The 25,186-nt window shown below is 37.1% G+C and overlaps 1 protein-coding gene and 1 long non-coding RNA gene across 3 annotated transcripts in view; one reads left to right on the top strand and one right to left on the bottom strand.

The window, feature by feature from the left end:
* LOC141481868 (uncharacterized) overlaps positions 1–25,186 on the bottom strand; it is a 146,485-nt gene that overhangs the window by 109,847 nt on the left and 11,452 nt on the right. The gene's annotated exons all lie outside the window — the stretch shown is intronic.
* LOC111515854 (glucose dehydrogenase [FAD, quinone]) overlaps positions 8,126–25,186 on the top strand; it is a 62,693-nt gene continuing 45,632 nt past the window's right edge. For both annotated transcript variants that reach the window (XM_074174195.1, XM_074174194.1), the window contains exons 1-2: positions 8,126–8,273; positions 8,333–8,459. The gene's annotated coding sequence lies outside the window, so the exon portion shown is untranslated. The remainder of the gene's footprint in view (positions 8,274–8,332; positions 8,460–25,186) is intronic.

Here is a 25,186-nt window from a genome sequence, read left to right as displayed (position 1 = left end):
ATTTTTGTTGGTTTGGAAATGAAGATTCATATTCCTTATTGGATTTTATAGTTGATTCAAAAAGAATTTTATAGATTTAATGGGAATACCTACTCCGAATAAGACATTGCGATAATTTCAAGTCTACAGGGATTCGTTGAGTGATTCTTAACTGGATGAATCAGTTTCATTAGGATTGATGACAAATGGAATATTTTTTTCTGATAATGAGTCTATGCGATCATCCAGATCCCCCATCTCTGCATCGATTCTGGTTGTTTTGTGGATACATTTTTCCCAAGCTTTTTGGTCGACTGTTTCCAAAGCACTGTATAGGTATTTCTTTACTTCACACAGCTTGAAGGTCTTATTATTCCTTGCGATGAATCCTTTAACTTGAGCTCAAACCCACTCTATTGGATTTAATTCACAGTGATAAGGCGGCAACCGAAGAACCGACATTCCTATAGTCTTCACCATCTCATCGGTGACATACCTGACGAATTTTGACTTATGACGTTTAGCCAAGTTGAGGAGCTCCGCTTTCAACATGGTCGATTTAAAAGGAATAGCTTTCATTTGTAACCACTCAGTAATATCGGCTTTCTTCCAACACGGAAGATGAATCTTCTGCAAACTCTGGTTGAAATATTACATTACCACAAAAAAAATTTTTCTTACGTTTACCTACTCAAATTTGTTTTTGGAATATTCAAACTAATCGATAGAAAGAAAGAGAGAGAGAGAGCAGGTAATTTAGCTTAAACATTTTCAAAGATATCCTGCAATTGATCATATAATGATTTCTGATGAAAACTTTCAGTTCCTTTTTCAATTTATGATAATTATTAATATTCTTCAAATGGAGTGGTAGCTTATTGTATAATTTCGGGCCAAAATATGTCACAAATTTCTGGTTATGACTCAACCTACAGCGTGGTATGGTAATTGCTTGGTTGGAGGTCATTCGCGTATTATATTTATGTGAAATGCTGTTAATGGGGTTCCTACAAATCCATAATAAACATTGATGAGCGTATGATTTTCTGACTTTGAACAAACCACTTTGTTCGTAAAGTAACTCTGTAGAATATCTCCTATCCTTTTTTAATGCGATTTTGATCAATGTATTTTGTATAACATCAAGATTATGTATACAGAGTCACTGATAAAGTCCGCATCAAATGGGAAACTTTTTTATTTATCGTTTTATGTGAAATTTGATTTTGGCAGTAGATTTTGCTTAAGAAATGATGTCAAATAGCGTCTACAAAATAGGTCACGTGATTTCCTTAACCTGTCAAAATTGACATTTAAAAAAAGAAACATCAAAAAATGACATTATTCTTCAAAATATCCAAAAATATCAAAGGATAAAAACATTTTCTTTTGTAATTTTATACCCACACACCAAGTTTCAAACCCATAATAAGTATTTTATATTTTCACTATTTTTCCGCACTCCTGCTTTTTCTACTTATCAAAATTTAAGCACACCTGTACTGAATCATTTATTTTAACTAAACTCGTTCGTCACCGAATTTCTTTTTTTGTAATATAATAATATTTTAAGAGCCTCTTTGATGTTAAAAACAAATTTTGAAAAATAAAAGTTGTCAAACTTGATGAAAAGTTCATCTAGTTTCAACGGGGCTTTCCAAACTATACAGTACTTGAGTTTTTTAATGAGCAAATGGCCTCACAATATGAATTAGAACAAAACGGAACATTAGGAAACATCATTTCGTGATTCTTGAAGCCCATTCAATAAAAGAAAAAAACTCATAGTATTTACATTTACCTACTCCGCTAACAACACTAATTTAAAAAAACTGGGTAGGCTGTGAAAAAATATGAAACTACATAATGTGTTTTAGAAAACGTCACTGTCACTGAATAAATTAATGCCCGTTAGTTCAATGTAATGTATGAAAATTAAAATAATATGTTATCTTTACAAGAAAAAATTGAAATTGTGCTAATTTGTGGTGAAAACACATTGCATCGACAAGTGGCTGATATTTTGAACGCAAGACATCCTGGTAGACATGTACAGCAATCCACTGTAAGTAGGATTTTAAAAAAATTTGAACTGACTGGTTCAGTTGAAAATACTTTAAAAAACGTCATAATCCATCACGCAATAATGATGAGGTTCAGTTGGCTGTCTGCCTGGATGTTATCGAACAGGGAAAATCAAGTATTACCAATATTGTAGATAGAACTGGCGTTAAAAGAGAAAGCGTAAGAGCAATTTTACATAAAAATAAATTCAAACCCTACAAACCCAAATTTATAAATACCTTAAAGGAAAGAGATTTCGATGTTCGACTAGATTTCTCTTTCTGGTGCCAAGGAGAAGTAGAATTAAACAGAAAATTTCCTTACAAAATCCTATGGACCGACGAAGCTACCTTCACATCGAACGGCGTAGTCAGTTCCCAGAATTGTAGGTGGTGGGCTCAGGAAAATCCTCATTTTGTGATAGAATGTCGGGACCAATATTCATTTAAAACAAATGTGTGGTGCGGTGTTTTAAATAATCAGGTAATGGGACCATTCATTTTTAGACACAATTTAACTTCTCAGGATTATTTGCAATTTCTAAATACTGAGATCAGTGATATAGTGGACAATATGCCGGTTGAAATAAGACACAGTCTGTGGTATCAATGTGACGGGGCTCCTATTCATAGTTCAAGACAAGTCAAAGAGAAACTATTAGAAATGTTTAGGGGCAAAGTTATTGGGCGAAATATGGAGCAAATATGGCCGCCTAGGTCGCCAGATTTAACCCCACTAGATTTTTTCTTCTGGGGTTACTTAAAACAAATCGTTTATAAACAAAGACCTTTTCGTGGCGTGAATCACCTACAAACTGTTATTAGAAACTCTATTTTAAACATAAACCCTGTGAGTATCAACAACTCAATAAAAAATGTATCAAGAAGGACAATTATCTGCATAGAACGCGATGGAAGACATACAGAAATGTAGTGTATTTAATGTCGTGAGTCTTTTTTTCGTGTTTTTTTGCTATTAGGTATAGGTACATGTTTATTTTCAGTTCCTTTTAATTAAGATTAAATTCCACTGTATTTTTTGTTAAAAAAACAATAAACACTCTGAGATATTGTTTCCTAATGTTCCGTTTTGTTCTAATTCATATTGTGAGGCCATTTGCTCATTAAAAAACTCAAGTACTGTATAGTTTGGAAAGCCCCGTTGAAACTAGATGAACTTTGCATCAAGTTTGACAACTTTTATTTTTCAAAATTTGTTTTTAACATCAAAGAGGCTCTTAAAATATTATTATATTACAAAAAAAGAAATTCGGTGACGAGTTTAGTTAAAATAAATGATTTAGTACAGGTGTGCTTAAATTTTGATAAGTAGAAAAAGCAGGAATGCGGAAAAATAGTGAAAATATAAAATACTTATTATGGGTTTGAAACTTGGTGTGTGGGTATAAAATTACAAAAGAAAATGTTTTTATCCTTTGATATTTTTGGATATTTTGAAGAATAATGTCATTTTTCGATGTTTCTTTTTTTAAATGTCAATTTTGACAGGTTAAGGAAATCACGTGACCTATTTTGTAGACGCCATTTGACATCATTTCTTAAGCAAAATCTACTGCCAAAATCAAATTTCACATAAAACGATAAATAAAAAAGTTTCCCATTTGATGCGGACTTTATCGGTGACACTGTATAGTGATGTTTTGAATAAGCCACCCCATACTAAGATGCATTATCTAATCATCGACTCCACCAAGGCACCGTATACCGTCAGTATGACATCTCTACTTAGGATACTTCTTAGTAGGTAAAATTTCCGAATCAGTTTGCCGAGTTTTTTCACTATGTGATCTATGTGATCATTCCAGCGTAGAAATTGGTCGATCATGACACCTAAATATCTGATAGAATTTGTTTTATATATTCGTGAACATCCACAGTTTTGGTTTTCTGTACACGTAAATTCGTGAATTTAATGAAGTTTTCGTCAGGTTGACCTTTTCTTGTTGAAGTGAAAGTTATAAATTTAGTTCTATCTATGTTAAGACTCAATAGATTATTACTTAGCCAATTATATATCGGTTTCATTCCTCTGTTTGCGTTTTCATATGTTTCATTCCAAGTTCGTCCCACAAATACTACCGCAGTATCATCGGCGTAGGATAATAGTTTTCCTTCAAAATTGCTGATATTAAAAATATTGTACGCCCATGCTGACGGGTAGCGGATTACTATATGAATCATTAATTTTAACTATCTGAATTCTGTTAGATAAGTAATCTTTGAAAATTTCGAGAGGCATTCCTCTAACTCCAATGTCCTGTAACCGCTGAAAGAGGATATCATGATTGACGGTGTCGAATGCCTTGGCTAAGTCTAAAAATACAGTGATGCATTTTGCCTGATCCTGAAAACTATTGAAAATATTATTTGCCAATTCAAAAACTGGAGAGGATCCCATTTATGTTACAATAATCAACTAGTCTATTTTTTAAAATTTTTTCAAATATTTTAGCAAAGTTATTAATAACTGTTATTGGTCTGTAGTTATTTGTTTTATGTTTATCCCCAGATTTATAAATCGGAGTTGTGATAGAATCTTTGAAAGCGGAAGGAATTTTACCAGTCAAAAAAATTGAGTTGAAGATATGACATAATTTCGAACGTGTTCGCCCTGTAACAAATGAAGAGAATATATTTCAGATTGCTTTTCACCTTGTTAAAAATCCTTATATGGGTACCCGAGACCTCAGCAGAAAATTAGGATTTTCTCAAACCAGCGTGTCTGGAAAAATTCGAGCTAGCAAATTTCATCTTTACCACATGCAACTGCTGCAAGAGTTTAGAGGAAGATATTTTGAAAAACCTTTTCAGATTTGCCGATGGGGCTTAGGAAAGATCAGTCAGGAAATTTTCGGATTCTTGTTATTTTCTGATGAAACGACTTTTCATAAAAATGGAACTGTGAATCGAAATAACATCCATTATTATGCAACGAAAAAACTCCATTCTGTTCGTTGCCTGAACCATCAACAGCATTGGCCACTGAATGTTTGAGGTGAAGTTCTCGGAAAAAGAGTTACCGGTCTTTATTTTTTGAATGGACATCTCACTGGAAGAAAATATGTGAGATTTCTTCGGCATGAGTTTTCGAATGTATTGGACGGGGTTCCATATAAAACGAGACTGAGAATGTGGCTACAACAAGACGGTGCACCAACACATTTTGAAACTGAGGTACGGGAATACCTCAACGATGGGCTTATGTAGTGGCCACCCAGACCACCTGACCTGACCAAAATGAATTTTTTATGGGGGACTATCAAATAGATTGTCTATCAGCTCCTCCAACATCTTTAGAAGACATGAAATGAAGAATCACTAGAGCTGTCAGGGAAATCTCAGAGGCTATGCTGGAACGTGTAGAGAATTCGTTTAAAAAAAGACTGACATTATGTGTTGCAGAAAATGGTCGTCACGTTGAACATCTATTGGACTCCTCTATTCAATGAAAAATTTAGGAGTTATTGTTCATATTGAAAAAAATTGAGTAAGTGAAGGTTAATAAATGAATTTTTTGTGGTTACAACAATTCATAAAACTGGGTATTATTTGAAAAATCTGTTTTTCGTAAGGTATACCTTCAATGAATAAATATAGTTTTAAAAAACTAAAAAACACGCTTTCAAAGAACATCGAACTAAAAACTTAAAAATGATTTTTTTAAGTAAGCTTAAAACAATAACGAACGAAAAATACTAGTATTATTGTGAAAAAAGCGACGGGCGCCTGATACAAAGAAATATGGCACAAAGCGCCCACGCTTTTTGCACAATAATACTAGTATTTTTCGTTCGTTATTGTTTTAAGCTTACTTAAAAAAATCATTTTTAAGTTTTTAGTTCTATGATGTTTAAAAGCGTGTTTTTCAGTTTTTTTAACTATATTTATTTTTCACTTTTTAGTCCGATTTATTGTCAAAAATAATTTGTTTTGAGTTCTAGTCACTAGTATTATAAATCTTTAACAGAAGGCGCACGAATGTAAAATTCCTCTCAAACAACATAATAAAATTTGAGGTCTCAAATTCTATAGTAATACTGAGATGCAGTAAGTCTCCAACAGAGGGCGGACAGTTATAAAATTTGTTATGAAGTAAAGGGAAAATTTGCAGTAATAATTTCAAAAAACAATTCAGTCTTGATGTTTTGATTTGAAATTTCATTCAAAATATTAATGGACTAAAAATATTTTTTTAGTGAATAATTTTGTTTTTCAAATCTTTTGATTTGATATTTATGTCAAGCACCTAAATTCTAATTTTTCGATTTTTTGAAAGATTTGAGTAACTTGAATTTTTTAGATGTACAATTTACGATAATGTTTTCATTGTTGAAAACCATATTCTGGTTTGATTTCAAATAATCGAATTAGATTTTAAAATGTATCTTCCATTTCGATCAAAACTTTTTTCTGTACTGAACCATGGCTAATACTAAATATTTAAATATTTCATCTGTAGTACAAAATTTTGCTAACACTTATAATTCTTAAAATATGTTTTTTATTTTGATTTTCCTTTGAACAACCTATCAAGCTCAAGCAATAATTGATAGTTACGTACAGCGCCATCCGCGCGCAAACAGATCAAGCAATAATTGATAGTTACGTACAGCGCCATCTGCCCGCGAATAGATCAAGAAATATCAATGAGGTTACGTACAGCGCCATCTGCCCGCGAATAGATCAAGCAATAATGTCGATAATTATCTCAATACAGATCCCGAGCTTGAGAGTTACAAACAAACATACATACATACAAAGTTTTTGGCTTTCTACTACTCCATCTTGATACAGATAAAAAAGAAAAAAAAGATGAGGAAATCTTCCAAAGGAAGGAAGTAATCAATTTGAAAATAAGTAACTCTATACATGGGTGTGTAGATCATACAAAGAAGTAACTTTCAAACACAAACTGAAAGAAAGTCCTCCTGAAACAGCTACTTTTATATAAACATTGAATTACACGAAAGAAAAACATTCTTTCGAAACAAATACTTCTATATGAACACTGAATTATACAGAAGATACTTTTCTCTACTCAGTTTGTATTTCAAACATTCGTTGTGAAATAAAAATCAGATATCATTCACATGAGTTCTACTTTAAATGAATGGTAACAAATTGCACTTACATAGAACACTGCCATCCTCACTGGTATACACCGATGTTTCGCCTTAAGACACTTGCCCTAAGGCTCTTCAGTACCAAATTGGATAACATTATAGAAAATACACACATTCAATGTTTATACGAAAGTAGCTGTTTCAAGAGGACTTTCTTTCAGTTTGTGTCTGAAAGTTACTTCTTTGTATGATCTACACATCCATGTATAGAGTTACATACTTATTTTCAAATTGATTACATCCTTCATTTCTTTGGAAGATTCCCTCATCCTTTTTTTGGATCAAGATGGAGTAGTAGAAAGCCAAAAACTTTCTTTCCCAAAAACTTATCACTCCTAAAAATATAACCCCTTCAAATGAATTATGTCTGTTTGAAAATGATTGAAACTTTACCGGTTTTACCGAGCACCCTATATATTGTTTCTGAAAGCTGTAGATTCCAGAAATTATCATAGTGATTATGACTTACTATTTAAAAAAAAATCCACTTAATTGCTGTAGACATGCGGGTGGTGAATTAAAAAAATATTTTCTGCAAAATAGTTTTCTCTAGAAAAACTTGGCAATGCCGCAATGGAAATTCGAAAACAAAAATTTGTTAGGAAGCTAAAAAAATATGGAATCGAATGACGCATTCATATACTCCTAAAAAATATAACTTTGGTTGGCCACGGCCGGCTGAATCACCCAGTATGCGATAAAATAATTTTTAAAGATAGTCTTTCAATATGAATGAGAAAAAAAATTGAGCAATTCGAAAAATGTATCCCTGATAGTAATGGACCGAAGGATGCTTGTTGACTCACTCTGTAACTAATTAAACGCGGCGTCGTAATCCAAATAAAAGTTACCGCACGTTAGATTCTTGAAGAAAACGTCGCCTTCAATTATAAAAAGTCTTACGTGCGAAATTCTTCGTAGCCCAGTCTGTCAGTGCCCAACACTTCCCAATCCCCACCGAGAAGCAGGAAATAGAAGAGTCGATAGCTTAACGCCGTCGAACCGTTGAACGCAGTCGTCCACCTGCAATCACCTAAAAAACTCTCACTTTCCTCAGTCCGGAAAAACAATCGCTGCACTTGAACAGGTATATAAAAATAGACCGTAACCTGAAATTATTTAATTTTCGATTCTTATATTCCGTAGTTTTTATGCCTTGCTGGTTGGTGTAGAAAAGTGAAGTGCTAACGAATCTACTGTGGAAAAGTGACAGTTAAGTGTTTTTTATCACACGAAAAGAATGACTGGAAGTTTTCAAGGCGAACATCAAAGAGTGAGTAAAGTTCAATAAAAAATTGCAAAATTTCTTCATGACATAATTCATTCTCATCAGATTAAATCATGATTTGTAATGATGGGCATAATGAGTTTCAATGATAACTTTCAATTATAACGCCCCATTCAACGTGAATCAAAATTAGAATTATCTATTATCTAGTCTTTACTCTTCGTTCTCTGTTCAATAAGGACATTACCAGGTATCGGCCTCCCTTTTTCTAGAACAAAACACAATCACTACAGAAAAATTCTTAAGGCGCTCTAAGAGCGGTGCCTGCGCGAAGGTAAGGATTCAAGTTGGATTTGAATCGCTGGACGTTGAATTCATTTGGAAAAACGTTCTCAGAAGGTTTATTCCACGTAAACGCAGTTCTCCAAATGAAAGAATTCTTAAACAGTGAAGTTCGAGGCGTTCTGAGTTGAACCTCAAAGAGCAGCTCGTCGCGTATTTCTGATATATAAGGCTATTAGTGGAATCAAATGTGCCAAGTCACTTGAACACCTCCAATGAAAGTGTTTATAGAAGAGAGACAAATCTGCAACCTTTCTTCGATGTTCTAGACTATCAAGGTTGCAAGTGATACTCGTGTCTCCAATCAGGCAGATGGCTTTCTTCTGAAAGGAATCCAGCAGCTTCAGGGTATGCTTAGGGGCGAAGCTCCATACATGAGAACAATACTCCAAAGAAGGTATGATCTGAGCTCAATAAAGCATCAACAGTTGCTGAGGTATGTACATTTTTCTGGTTCGGAACAGTGTTCCAAGCTTTTGAGAAGCAGCCTTTGCAATTCCAGCGATATGATGATGCCAAGACATATTGGTGTCCATTTTAATCCCAAACAAACTCGTCGAAGCAGGAAGCAGAATTGTCTGTCCTGACATTATTATATCCGCTTCAGAGACATCTATCTTTTTGGAGAAAACCGATGCCTGGATTTTCCTGTTATTGAACAGAACCTGGTTACTTTCACCCAAATTTGAAAACACGTTAAGATCCTCATTAAGATATGCAACCGGTGAAGATGTGCATCCACAGCCGACGTCCTGGAATCCAAATGGAATGACGAGTTTGCTGTCGTCAGCCGAGCAATGTATTGGATTCTTCTTTTTTCCAATGAATCGTTGATATACAATAAAAAGAGGGCTGGAGACAATATGGATCCCTGGGGAACACCAGCATTGATGGTGAAAGTATTCGGGAGATATCTATCGACGGTCTCTTGCAGGAAACGTTATTTCAGGAAGCTGGAGAGCCATACACACAATTGATCGGAAAAGCCATAGCTTCGAAGTTTGATCAACAAAAAATCCTCATGCCACACACGGTCAAAGGTCTTAGGAATATCAAGCGCAACAGCTCTTGATTCTCTATGTTTTTCGATTGCGTTATTACAAATATGGGTGACGTACTTTAGAAGGTAGCTTGTTGATCTTTGCTTTTGAAATCCATATTGATGATTGCTCAAAATATGAGGATATGGTGGTTTACGGCTTCCTCTAATAGCAAACCGACTGGTCTATAGTTATTCAACCTTGGTTATCTGTTCAATTGAGCTTTTATTAGGTATCGGCTTCAGTGAAATACCACTAATACTTGATAATGAACCACAATTGAAATCATGGTTGTATATCACAGGTGAAATCTACTTCAATTTTTTTGGTAGTTTCAATATCTGATTAAAAATACTAGTGACATAAATGAGACCACAGCGATATATTGAATGATTTTTTTGCAATATTCACAATAATACAATCCACGATCACAAGCACCTGAGCACATCATCCTAATAATTCAACATCCTCTTTGTCTCTGAATCCCTGTGTCCTCAAAAGTTACTAATCATTAGTAAGATCATTTCGTGAGCAAGATCTAATTGAACTCTCTAGTGGTAATTATTATGCAGTAACTTTTTGTGGTGAACATTTCAGTTCACCCTTCAAAACACTTCAGCAGATTCTCTATTGATCCAGCTATTGATGAGTCTGAAACATGTATCAAGGAGAGATATATACGTATAAAAAAAAGACTCCCAAAACATTCATCTCTCCAGCTCGAACCTTTGTTTTACCCCGATTATAGCAAAGCATTCGATACAATTGACTATGATATTCTATACAAAAAGCTATTACACAATGGATTTTCTGATGATTCAGCCAAACTAATTGAAGACTACCTCACATAACGCATCCAGTTAGTTATCACTCGGAACATCTATATCTGATGCTAGGCCAGTAACTTATGGAGATCTACGAGGACTACTGTTCTCACTCTATATAGCGAATTTTTACCAAAGTGGAAAATTGTACAATCCACCACTATCCTGACGGCATGCACATATATACAGCTTTTACAGCTGAAAATATCACTCGGACCCTCAGTAACATCAAAAAAGATCTTGAATCATTCTCTGCAGCGCATAACCTCAAACTTAATTTATCACAATCAGGTACAATGCTTCTTGGTCTCAAGTCAAAGCGTGAGCAAATATGCGATAACTTCAACATAAAATTAGCTTCAACTGCGTTCGAAGTCGTTGAAATCTCTGAAAACATGGGATTATGGATAAATTTCAACCATTCATTAAACATATTATTCACCTTTGTAAAACATCATACGTACTACGGGAGCTATACCCCAATCTGAATATCCTACCCACTAAGCTTAAGCTGGAATTATGCAGATTCATGATGGCTCAACCTCGAAAAAGTACGTAAACTTTATCTCCTCACTCTTATTCACAAAGTTTTTACTACTGGTCATCCTACTCAGAAGGCTAATGTATAATAGCCTGAGTCATGTGAATACCAAAAAAATACAACATACTAGTTGTACCTAAACACTCTACTGCCTATTTACACGAAGTTTCTTTTACGTCTCTTCAAAAGAAGATAACATCAATACCAATGAATTCTGGGATTACTCTATGTATAACTTCAAAAAGAAATCGAGAATGAGATTCCGCCTACTCTACATGTTATCACTTGGTAAATGGACCGACTAATAGCTAGTTTTAGATGTCACGATGAATAGTGATAAAAAGTTCTGCCCCCATTATTTTCATATCGCCTGAATTGAAAACACTTTCATGGTACTTTGGGGGTGTAATTATTTTTGTCCAAGATTTTCCACAGATTGAACGCTTAGACCTGCCCGAATATTTTATGTCCTCAAAAATTTGAACTTTCATCTCAAACACTTCCTGTCTAGCCCAGTTTTACTCAAAGTGGAACAATCCAAAGTACCAGAAAAGAGAATTTTCAAAATCTATCTGTCATTTCTTTTTGGATATCAGTTATCAGGGAACCCTTAAAGTAGACGGAGATAGGTTTTCTTCGTACGTATGCAATCGTCAGATAGTTTTTGTCGTAGTATCTATATCTGTAGAGTAGGGAGGCTTAGTGTAAGCCCACAGCACTTAGGTCACATGTGACCCATTTTACATCCTCCCGAGGAGTTGTCCTCCTAGGTCATCGTCCATCCTGTCCTTTCCAGGAAGGTGGACGGGACACTAGGAGACATCTCCTTTATATCGGCAGGTGTAGGCCAAGACTCGCCGAACACACACTCTCTTATTGATGATAACTCCGGGCACTCGCATAGGACATGCCTGACAGTATCATCTTCCTGTTCACACATCCTGCATACAGGTGTGTCCACTAGCCCCATATTATGTAGGTGTTTCCTTAGTTGACTGTGGCTAGTCAGAAATCCTACTGTTACGCGTAGATGTTTCCTGATCATCGCCGGATATTTTTTCGGCGCCAGCTTCCCAGAGTCGCCCTGAGGTGACACGTCTGTTCAAGGCTAATAGGGCTTGTCTGCTATCAGTGCAGATTGTTATGTTTTTGCCAGAAATTCCTTTCTTGGTTATTTCTTTTGTGGCGATTGAGATACCAGCCAGTTCTGTTTGGACCACGCTGGTATTTTTTCCCATTCCCCACTCAATCCTTAGGCTAAATGATCTGGATGATCGCTACATCCTGAGCCTTCTTTGGTTTTTGCGCCGTCTGTATATATGCTTATTGCATTTGCAGTATTTTTCCAGAAGTATCTTTGTTGTTTTTTACCTTGTTGACATTTCCAGTATTTGAAACTTTGCGGTCTATTTCTATTCATAATTCTGTTCTAAAACCATATATTTCAGCTTGAAGGATGATAAGTACCTACTCGGTTCACATACCCCTACCTTAAAATAGATATTTTCCTACATAGGACCTACATCATTCTTTGTCTTCAATATCACAAATAACTTCAATTGAAATTCTTCACGACCTGAAAATGTTTGAAAAATGAGTAATTCCTCGTGTAAATGATAAATCCCTTAGAGTTGAACACCTTATACACATTATTCAATAATATTTTTTTGGCTGTAGATGCTCCTGAAAATTCGTTTTCAATCTAAATAATTCAACAAATAATTTCATCAAAATAAACAGTGAACTGGGACTGAACCACTGAGAATGTTAATGTCATGATTATACGTAATATCAGTTACATTCTCTTCAGTGTAGATGCGAAGACTCTTAACCTGAAATGTAAACAACAGTATGTAATCTGTTGATTATATAACAAAATTCCATTTTTTGACCTACAGGCCTACTTCCAATCCACCATTACATCAAAAACCGGTCCCAAAAATATTTGAAAGTTTCGACATATACCACGAAACAATATTGGGTAACAATATGTATATCAACACTGATTGATGTATTGGTAAATTAAAGACGATTCGATGAATTTTTTCAATTTGAGACTCACTCTTACTTTCCATTGTGTCTAACATTTGAACATGGTCTGAATTTAAAAGTGGTAAATGAATTTGAATGAATGAAAAGGTATCGAAAGTAAAATGTTTGTAGTTTGTAGGCTCCAACATAATTTTATTCGTACCATAATCTTTCATTTTTTTGTTACACTGATCATGGAAAGGTATGAAAAAATCAAAGATTATTCTTCTTATTGAAGATGATCACTTGGTGATTGAAACACGTGTCGAGGAGGTAAAAAATCGGTTTGATGTTGGCATTAACCAGAACAGAAAATCTTCAGCCATTACGTTATATTTTTTGAGGTCGAATGTGGCTAGTACCGTATTGTCTGAAAAATCTTTCCAACAACAAGAAGTTTTTGAAGACTATAAAAAGACAGAAGAAATGTTATCTTCAAAACAGGTAAATGCATAATCATGAAGAAATTCCACATGTTATGTAAAATGAATATATACTAAGTGACAAAGAAAGATGAATATCCATTTATATTGAAAATGTATTTTTTTACTTACATACTTGACAGATGATAGCAAACAAACGAGTAAGTTTTTAGAGAAAGTGGATGAACATTGAACCAATGAAGTTCAGCAGATCCTCGATGTCTTATTCAATTATGGATACGTCTGGGCATTGTCTGATAAGCTGGTCTATATCCTGTTAAAGTATCTCATTTCATTTTACTTCTTACTCATGTCTAAGTGCTGCCAAATTCTGAGGGGGCTGTTGTAAATGCAGCAGCCTGCGGCTAAGAATATCCCACACATGTTCGATCTGGGTGGCCATGGTAAGCGGTTAATATCATGCTGATCCATGATGTCTAGAGTCACTTTAGCCACATGCGGTCTGGTGTTGTCTTGTTGAAATATGGGGTTCTCGATGGTCTCAAGATATAGAAGAACATGAGGCTCCACTACTTCATAAATATAACGTAGAGCTGCCATGTTCCCTTTAATGAAGACTAAAAGTGTCCTGCTACCAAATGCATTGACACCCAATCCCTTTAAACCAACAGTATGATGAACATGCATCTCCACATCAAACTGGGGATCTCATCTTTCACCACGATGCCTACTTACTCTTGTTTGTGTTCGATAAACCCTACAAAATACAAATTAAGCAGAACATAGAGTCAGATGATATAATTGAAATACGGATTTACACAGACGGCCTTAAAAACCAAAGAAGGCTCAGGGTGTGGAGTGTATTCCAGATCACTAAGCCTAAGAATCAAGTGGGGAATGGGAAGAAATACCAGCATGGTCCAAACAGAACTGGCTGGTATCTCAATCGCCACAAAAGAATTAACCAAGGAAGGAATTTCTGGCAAAAACATAACAATCTGCACTGACAGCAGACAAGCCCTATTGGCCTTGAACAGACAACGTATAACCTCAGGGCTAGTACTAGAGTGTCATCAAGATTTAGCCAAAGCCTTGGTAGATAATAACATTATCCTGAGGTGGATTAAAGGGCACGACATGACTGAAGGTAATCGCATTGCTGACTCTTTATCCAAAGAAGCGGCTGGACTAAGAATTTTAGGACCCAGTGGCAACTACGGCCTGATGACTTCGACAATTGCGGAACTAGTCAAATGGTACACCCATGCTGAATCCTTAAAGAGATGGGGCGAAACCAAAGAATGTAATCCAGGATCACCTTGGGTGACCCTGGCAAGATTACATCCTGGCGCCGAAGAAATATTTGGCAATGACCAGGAAAAATCTACGCCTAACAGTAGGATTTCTGACTGATCACTGTCAACTAAGGAAACACCTCCATGATATGGGGCTGGTGGACACACCTCTATGCAGGATGTGTAAACAGGAAGATGAGACTGTCAGGCATGTCCTGTGCGAGTGCCCGGAGTTATCGTCAATAAGAGAGTGTGTGTTCGGCGAGTCTTGGCCTACACCTCCCGATATAAAGGAGATGTCTCCCAGTGACCTGTGCAACTTCCTGGAAAGGACAGGATGGACGATGACCTAGGAGGACAACTCCTCGGGAGGATGTACAATGGGTCACATGTAGCCTAAGTACTGAGGGCTCACACTCACCCTCCCTACTCTACAGATACTCTTGCTCGTCCATCGTGCATACCCAAATAAAAGCAAGATTCATCGCTGAAAACTAGGCGGTTCCAGTGTTGATCCCAAATTTTTCTGTCTCTACACCAGTCCAATCGGTTGCGTCGATAGTCGAGAGTCAGTGGCAACACCCACTGGGGATGGTAAGAAAAAAGTCCGAAACTTCTTATTCGCCGATATACTGTGAGCATTTCAAAAACCCTTCCGTGTTCTTCAAACCACACAATGATTCGATTCCTAAGAGCCAAACGTCTTAATCGGCGATCCTGTTATTCCCCTGCGACGACCGGTGCCCCTAGCCATGTTCTTGGCCTTCTTGGGTCCATGCCTGATATCATCTTAGAATAGTATGCAAAGATTGGTTCTTCTTGAAATTCATCTAACTGAAAAACCTGCCTTACGTAAGCCAACAATTCGTCCTCTCTCAAAATCACTAAGTTGAGGAATACGCCGAAGTCTTTGCACTTGTGATATAGTGTTAACAATACGAAACACTTTACCACAAACTCTTCAACAGTTAAAGCACAAATAAGAATAAAAATTTGAGAAATGGTAAATGTTCACTCAAAAAAAAACAGTTAAAAAACTGGTCGGAATAACTTCCGATACAGCTGAAATTTTACTGGTTTTTTACTGGCCTCAACTCAAAAACACATGCAAAACATTATTGAAATATTTTCAATATAAATGGGTGCATACCTTTCTTTGTTACTTAGTATATGTTTGGCAAGAGGTACAAGGTAACCTTTGCAGTTACTGAAATTACCTGTATATGTATAATTGATTCTGATAAGACAACACGAGATGATCATTAGCATTGACAATTTTATGTACTTCCATTCTAACTACCCTCAAGTGTGCTATTTAAAATCGTTGATGTATAACAGAGAAATGATCGGAGACAATAGGACCCATTGGGAAAACACAAGGGTTAATGGTAAAGGAGTTCGAGAGAGAATCACCGTTGTCTATTCGTAAAAATAGTTCTTAAAATAGCTGGAGGGCCACGAACAAAGGAAAACTATGACACCAAAGTTCAATTACTAAACCTTTATTGCACAGCCGAACGAATCGAATCGAATGAGATATCGCTCATATTTTTAGGACCTTTATCTCTATTTTCCATATTTTTGAACTTGTTGATTAGCCTACAAGGGACTTCATGATAACTATCTTGACGAAGCTACATCTGTCAAATAAGTTGACATTTATTCAGTCTGTTTTGTCAATTCACCATGGACGGATATAGCTTTCAACAACATGTGCAAATAATAAAATTGTTTTATCGAAATGTGTGTTCTGTTCGGGCAACGTACCGTGCGTTTCGTCCATTTTACGGTCACCATAATCATCCTACCGACAGGACTATTCGCAATGTGATGGATAAATTTGAGTCCATCAGTTTAATAAACGACCAATACCCGTACGTCTACGAAACGCAAGATCTGTCAAAAACCTTGCCACTGTCTGTGGGAGCGTGCAGGAGAATCCGAGGCAGTCGATTTTGCGTACCTCACAAGAACTCACAGATCACAATTTGGCAAATTTTGCATCGTGACTTGGGTCTGCACACGAACAAAATTCAACTGACCCAGGAACTGAAGGTGAACGACCACAGACAACGACGTATGTTCACTGAATGGGCTCTGGAACATTTGGCAGTTGATCAAAAAATAATATTCAGCGATGAAGCCCATTTCTGGATGGATGGGTAGGTGAACGACCAAAATTGTCGAATCTGGAACGATACCAATCCACATTAGATCCAAAAGCGTCCAATACTCACCGACAAAATCAATGTTTGGTGTGGAATTTGGGCTGGCAGCATCGTCGGTCCATATTTCTTTGAGAAAGACGTTGGCCAGACTATCACTCACCGGCAAACACCATATGTCGATGACTACCAACTTCTCTTGATCTGATTTGGTTATTCTGGAACCAACGATATGTGGTTTCCAACAGCACGGCGCTACGTGCCACACAGCTTATGCCACATTGAATATTTGAGGGCATGGTCATCTTACGAGGAGATGATGTGAACTTGACCCCGTAAGACTTTTTCTGGTGGGGTTTCCTTAAGTCGCAGGTGTATGCGAATAAACCACAAACCACAGCGGTCCTCAAGGTCGACATCAGTCAAATTCAGTCTGATTTTGCGCCTGAGTCATGGAAAATTGGATATTTCCTTGACCCAGAGAAGCCGTGGAGGACATTGATGTTAATGCATAATGACATCAATTGGCCTTTCAAACGAATAAAAAATTTCGATGATCTCACACACACTTTGTTTTATTTCAATTTGAAGATCTGAAGCGCCTGATGAAAAACTCTAATCAAATTCTTTGGCGCATATATTGGTCAATATCTTTAAAGATTGTGGAGTAGGGATAGTATGTAGTGTTTGTTTGAAGATTTACTGTGAAGTGGGATGCTATTGTTCCACAAGAAAGTTTTCTTTTTCTATTGCTGTTAAACCATCTGGTATTATAGGTGGAATTGCAGACACTGGGCACTGGGATTCTTGCATCACGGTCGGTAGAGAAGACTGGCTGTTAGAACGTCATCTATAGTCAATTACTTTCACTGCGAAGGACGAGTACCATGAATATATGTGGTCGCTCCTGGTGGATAGTCTGCTCTTGATGCCCTCAACAGAAGAAAAGTCGATCTGCAAGCTTATGCAGATGATATTGTCATCCTGGCAAGGTCCACGTCGGAAAAGGTAGCTTGTGATATCCTCCAAAGCGCTGTTCACAGTTGGTGCTGAGGGAGCAGATGTCTGTCAACCCCAGCAAAACTGTGGTAATCCCCTTCACCAAGAGGAGAAAATTGGACGATCTAACGCCACTTTCCCTCGAAGGTGTGGTCATTCCATTTGGAACGGAGGTGAAATATCTTGGTATCCTTGATAAAAGACTCACCTGGAACGCTCACTTGCAAAAAGTATTACACAAAGCCAGACTGTCTCTATGGACATGTCGAAGGATTTATGGTAAAACTTGAGGTTTAGGTCTCAAACAGATCAATTGGATTTATGTGATGATTGTCAGACCAATGATCACTTATAGTGCAATTATGCATACAACTGTCAACTACGAACTGCCTTATAGAGTACTATTCCTGTGTAGAGAGGACTGGATCCTCAGAGAGAAGAAAATATTGAAAGCAGATAGTTGTTGGTTCACAGATGGATCAAAAACACCTTCCGGTTCTGGTGCAGGTGTTTTTAGTCGCAGACCCAGGGAAACCTGTCTAGGAACTTATGCGACTGTATTTCAAGCGGAAATTTACGCTATTGACTTGTGTGCGGAGAGATTGGATGAATTCAACCTCACTCACAAGTCAATAAAAGTATTCTCGGACAGTCAAGCGGCTTCAGAAGCTTGGCTCCTACCGATCAAATTCTAAACTGGTAACAAACTGCCAAAAATGACTCTCCTCAATAGGAAGATTCAACAGATTGTCTCTGGTCTGGATTCCTGGCCATACTGGCCTGGAAGGCAACGAAGCTGCTGACTATCTTACAAAGGAGGGTGCTGCAAGTGGCTTCCTCGGACCAAAACTTGTTATTAGCATCGCTTTAGGCTTTGCCAAACAAACTTTGAACGCCAGGATGGCAAGAAGATTTATGAACTTCTGGCTGAATCTTCCAGGATTGGCTTACTCCAAGGCGTTTATTCACCCCTCGAAGCTTGATACCAAACAGTTGTTGGACTACAGTAGGGATAAACTACGATGTCTAACAGGCCTTCTTACAGGTCACTGGCATTTGAATCATCATATTCAGAGACTTGGACGTTTGGAAGATGGTGTGTGTCGCTTCTGTCTGGAAAATGATGAAACCGCAGAGCATATACTTTGTGCCTGTCCCACTGGGGACCGAATCAGGTCCTTAGAGTTCGGCAGATCCGTACTCTCACCATCTGACCTGAAAGACCACTCACCATGCAAACTAATCGTTTTCGTTAAGAAGCTGGGTTAATTTGGTTGAGTGTGAATAGGTGTGAGCCACAATAAACCCTTGTGGGTTGCGGGTTGCTACCTTGAATTTATCGAATTTTAGAGATCTTGAATATTTTTGTTTTCTATAAACAATGTGTGGCGGTATAATAACCTCATAGCAACATCACGAGTCTACACTCGTGCAAATTCTACTAGGAAAATAATCGAACAAAAGCCGTTTGGTGTGAAAGCATCATCTATAATAGAACGACCGAATTTTATCGATCTTCAAAATTAAAATTCTGCCATTAGCCACACAAAAATATTAATAACAAACATGTATGTAATACGCCATGAATAACTCTAATAACGATTATAAAAGTTACCTTGAAATAGAAAGTGATCATAATTTCATAGCGGGATTATAACAATAAGATACCAACGTGGAAACGATTCGAAAATAATAAGCCGGAAGTAAATAACCTCTCTTTGTATCGAAGCGGATAATGGGAAAAGACGCCGAGAAACATAATTTGTTTTGTTATGAAATGCTGTATGTCGACAGTGAAATAAAAAACTCAGTTGAGGTAGCAATTTGTTAATTAAATCTAAAGAAATGAACTTTTAACTTTCAAGCCAGTCTCGGATATACCTACACGGTAGGTTGAATAGACTGACCCCTATCAGAAAACAACTAATCCCCTGGCTAATACCACTAACGGCGTTTGATTATATCCGACAGGCATCAGTGCAGGAATCTTCACAGAAAATGTACTTCCTTATTCAGAGGAATCGGGCAAATTTCGGATATGCAGTCGATTAGTATCTCGTTCACATTAGGAAAAGGAATGAAATACTCTGAAAAAATTCCGATTTTCAATTATGGAATATCATTGACTTAAGGTTGATAATGGCCACTATCTTGCACTGATGAGTGGCTAATGAGCCCGAAACCAGTCTGCAAGTGTGTCCGTTTCAAAATTGAAGGTCGACTCTTTCAGTTGTATTGCCAATTGCATATGCAGGAAATTTTCTGTGAAGATTCCTGCACTGACGCCTGTCGGATATAATACAACGCCCTTCGTGGTATTAGCCAGTGGAGTAGTTGTTTCCTGATAGGCATCAGTCCATTCAACCTACTGTGTAGGTATATCCGAGACTGGCTTGAATGTTTAAAGTTTACTGCCAGTCTTCAAACATAGCCCACTGACTAATGAGAAAGTTTTTCTCCTTTATTCAGAGGAATCAGTTAAATTTCGGATATGTAGTTGGTTAATACCTCGTCCACTAGATGGAGTGACATTTTGTTGTTCGCTCCACCTTAGGAAGAGGAATGAAATACTCTGAAAAATTTCCGATTTTCAATTATGGAATATCATTGACTTTAGGTCGATGATGGCCACTATCTTGCACTGATGAGTGGCTAATGATCCCGAAACCGGTCTGCAAGTGTGTCCGTTCCAAAATTGAAGGTCGACTCTTTCAATTGTATTGCCAATTGCATATGCAGGAAATTTCCTTTGAAGATTCTTGCGATGACGCCTGTCGGATATAATACAACGCCCTTCGTGGTATTAGCCAGTGGAGTAGTTGTTTCCTGATAGGAATCAGTCAATTCAACCTACTGTGTAGGTATATCCGAGACTGGCTTGAACGTTCAAAGTTAATTTCTTTAGATTTGTTCACTGCCAGTTTTTAAGCATAGCCCACTGACTAATAAGGAAAAAATTAACTAATTAGCAAACTTACAGGGCTTTGGTTTCAACTGGTTGCCTTGCAGTGAAAGACATAGGACTAATTTCGTTTGGTTGTGGATGTCGAAGCTCCAACAGATTGCCTTAGAAAGAGAGCTTCGTTCATTTTGAATATTCTTGGAGTGAATTTCCATCGATCTGATAGATGAGCTGAAGAGAGATGTCACTGCCTTCATACCAGCACTGTTTTGATCAATTCTGACCAGATTTTCAGTTAACCTGAGAAGTTGTATTCAACATAGTCATATAGGGTCCTTCAGTAAGTAAGAACATCGTTCACATGTCCGCCATGGTCCATAAATCAGGCTGAATTCGATAGATGGGTTATGTTGGCATTGAGAACCGTAGTTGTTACTGGACTATTCGCATACACCTACGACTTGAGAAAACTCCTCAAGAAAAAGTCTAACGCGGTCAAATCGAACGATATCGGTGGCTGGTTCACATCACCATCACCTCCAATCGCTCTTGCGGAATATTCAATGTGACATGAGTTGTGTGGCACTTAGCGCCAGCCTGTTGAAACCACATGTGGTTGGTGTCCAGATCATTCAAATCAGGCCGAAAAAGTTGGTAATCATCGACTTATAGTGCTTGCCATTGACAGCAATGGCGTGGCCAACGTTGTTCTCAAACAAATAAGGATCGATGATGGCGCCAGCCCAAAATCCATACAAGCAGTGACTTTTCCGGGGTGAATTGGACGTTCTTGGATGTCATGTGGATTATTATCGTCCCAAATTCGACAATTTTGTTTGTTCAAGTACCTATTCTTCATTCTGGTTCTAGTGCAGGTGTTTTCAGTCGCAGACCAAGGACAGAGATATCAACCTGCCTAGGAAGCTATGTGACTGTATTTCAAGCGGAAATTTACGCTATTGAATTGTGTGCAGACAGATTGAAAGAATCCAACCTCATACACAAGTCAATAAAAATATTCTCGGACAGTCAAGCGGCTTTAGAAGCTCTTGGCTTTTACCGAACAACGTCTAAAATGGTAGAAAATTGCCAAAACGAGTCTCCCCGATAGGAAGACTTAACAGATTGTGTCTGGGGAAACCTGGCTATATTGGCTTGGAAGGCAATGAGGCTGCTGACTCCTCTTGAAAAGGAAGGTGCTGCAAGCAGCTTAATCGGACCAGAATCTGTCATTTGCAATGCTTTAGGCTTTGCCAAACGAAGATTGAACACCTGGATGGCAAGAAGATTTATGGACTTCTGGCAGAATCTTCCAGGACTGGCTCACTCCAAGACGTTTATTCACCCTTCGAAGCTTGATACCAAACAGTTGTTGGACTACAGTAGGGATGAACTACGATGTGCAACAGGCCTTGTTACAGGTCACTGTCATTTGAATTATCATACGCAGAGACTTGGACTGTCGTAAGACAGTGTGAGTCGCCTCTCTTTAGAAACTGATGAAACAGCAGATCACATACTTTGTACCTGCACCGCTGGGGATCGAATTAGGTTTCAAGAGTTCGGCAGAGCCGTAATCTCACTATCTGACCCCTAGTTTATAATAATGCAAGGTAAGGTAAGGTAATGCAGAGAGGTAAGGTAAGGTATCCATTTTTCGACGTTCACGAAAAAGTAAAGTATGAATAATTGCCATTGTGATTATAGGTTTTGGTAATTTTTGGGTTGACGGGAATGCATAAACAAATATTGACATTTTTCATTCTTTTAAATAACTGAAATTGCCCCTGAGTCTTTCTGCTTCTTAGAATGGGTCTGACATTAAACCTCTTCCTTTTTCGTTTTTTTCTCTTGAGTAAAAGATACACAGTTACTATTGACACGATCGCGGCAATTTTTGTATTTATATCCATCAAAAGAAAAATCAAATTTCACAATGTGACGTTTAAGTTTATCTGGTGACATTACCTTCACACAATTCGGATATATCCGACAAAATTCGTAGTATGACGCTTTCTAATTGGTCGGAGGTAAGAACGCAACGCAAAAAGTTGAAATCAGCCAACTTTTTACCTTGCGTTACCTTGCCTTACCGACGTTACCTTACTTTACTTTTTATCTAGAACGCAAGTGGTTTTATTCAATACTTCAACTTTCTTACCTCACCTCGTTACCTTGCGTTTTTATAAACTAGAGGTGACCACTCACCATACAAACTAATCGGCTTCGTTAAGAAGCTGGGTTCGTTTGTTCGAGTGTGAATAGGTGTGAGCCACAAAAAACCCTTGCGGGTTGCGGTGGAGGATCGAATAGACCCACTCACTTCAAACTTAACCTAACCTAACCTTTCCTTCAAGAAATGGGGCTCATCGCTGAAGATGATTTTTCGATGAAAATTAGGGTCAATTGCTAACTGCTCCAGATCCCTTTCAGCGAACACACATCGTTGTCTATGGTTGTTTACCCAGTACCTGGGTCAGTTGAAGTTTTTGTTAGCGACGCGAAATCGACTGCTTCGGATTCTCCCGCACACTCTCATAGACAGCGGCGATGTTTTCGTCAAATCTTGTGTTTCATCGACTAACGGGTGTTGGTCGTTCGTTTACTTAACCAATGGACTCATATTTATCCCCCACATTGCCAATAGTACTCTCGGTAGGACGATTATAGACACCGTAAATGGGTGAAGCGCGCGGTACGTTGCTCGAACAGAACAGTCATTTTGATAAAATAATTTCATTATTTACATGTGTTATTGAATGCCATGTCCGTACATGGTGATTTGGCAACAGACTAAATGAATGACAACTAATTTGACAGATGTAACTTCAACAAGATGGTTATCAATTGCATGTTGAAACACCCTCTAGATGAAATTTTCAGTTATGTTATTATGTTAGTTATGTCATTTGATTGAATTTAGTGTTGAATTTAACGAATTATTTCTTGGGTCATGAATAGAACGAATAGGACATAACTAAATACGTGACTTCAGGAAATAGAGATGTTTAACCAGAATCCCACAAAAAGTTATGGTGAATTATAGCTCTTTCATTCTTTCGGCAATATCAAAAATAAACTTTCTTTCAATCAAGTAGCAAGACTGGCACGGATGGAGAAGAAGGTCGCGTGTTACAAATTACTTCGAAGAAAGTTGAAATTATGTAATGATCAATAGGTTAGTAATTCATTCTCCGTTTGAAGCGACAATTCATTACATGATTCGTTTGCCACTGAGACCAGGTTATTTCACATTAATTTAATGTAAGTATAGGGTCGACGGTAATGAGGTCATGTGATATGTATAGCAAATTCCTTAGGAATGAAATAGTAAAATAGTCGTGGATTGCTTTGTTTTCTGTCAGGGGTGAATAAATATTGAATGGTGTAGTTTTAAACAATATGCGTCTGCATTTTACTCTATTTCCGGTTTGTTCTCACAATTTTTCTCAGTAAAAAATCAAACTAGTAACAGTGAAGTCAAAAAACAAATATTAAACTTCAATGCTCATGAAAAATTACCTTCTCCAAGTTTAGTTGTGTCTGAATACATCTGATAGAAAACAATGATGCAACTAAAATTGAAATAGATTCATCAAATTTCTTATAATCTTATTTAACTTAAACTATTGTATGCTAGGGGCAGATATGAATCAAAACTGAAAAAAAAATACTGAACTTGAACGAAGCACATAACACGAAATGATATTCATAAACGAAAGTAATTCTTTTCGATAAAAAAATACCATAAAATTTGCAGGGCACGTAGTCAGAACCAAAAGCAAAAATGTACCTGCTGATTCTGTCATGACGTGAGAATATTTGTTTTTACATTTATCTGTTCGATACAGCTATTTTTTGGACGGTTTTCGTAAATTCCAAAAAATACAAATTTCTTGAATATAATGGATTATTTTTCTCAAAATAATAGCTGTCGTATGCGATACTAGTATCTGATTCAAAATTCCATACAGCTCATTTTCAAAGTGTACAGGTATCTTATATAACCCCAACCCTGTCACGAAGTTTTCTCATCTCATAATTTTCGATAACTCTTTTCTATCTGATAATCATAATGAAACATTCAAACAAGTGTCAAAAAGCTGAAAACCATACGAAACATTAGGCAAAAACTTTTGAAAGATGTGAAATTCTTGAATAGCCATTCATAAGTTTTGAAAACAGATTAAAACATCTTTATTGTTTTTATAATACTGTAATGAATCTGAAGCCGGCCCTGACCGGTTCCC

Source organism: Leptinotarsa decemlineata, unplaced genomic scaffold (genome assembly GCF_025532065.1).
Source record: "Leptinotarsa decemlineata unplaced genomic scaffold, Ldec_3_MD MMD2_tig00000505_RagTag_RagTag, whole genome shotgun sequence".
Classification (NCBI taxonomy): Eukaryota; Metazoa; Arthropoda; class Insecta; order Coleoptera; family Chrysomelidae; genus Leptinotarsa; species Leptinotarsa decemlineata.
This window is presented reverse-complemented; position numbering and strand designations above follow the sequence as displayed.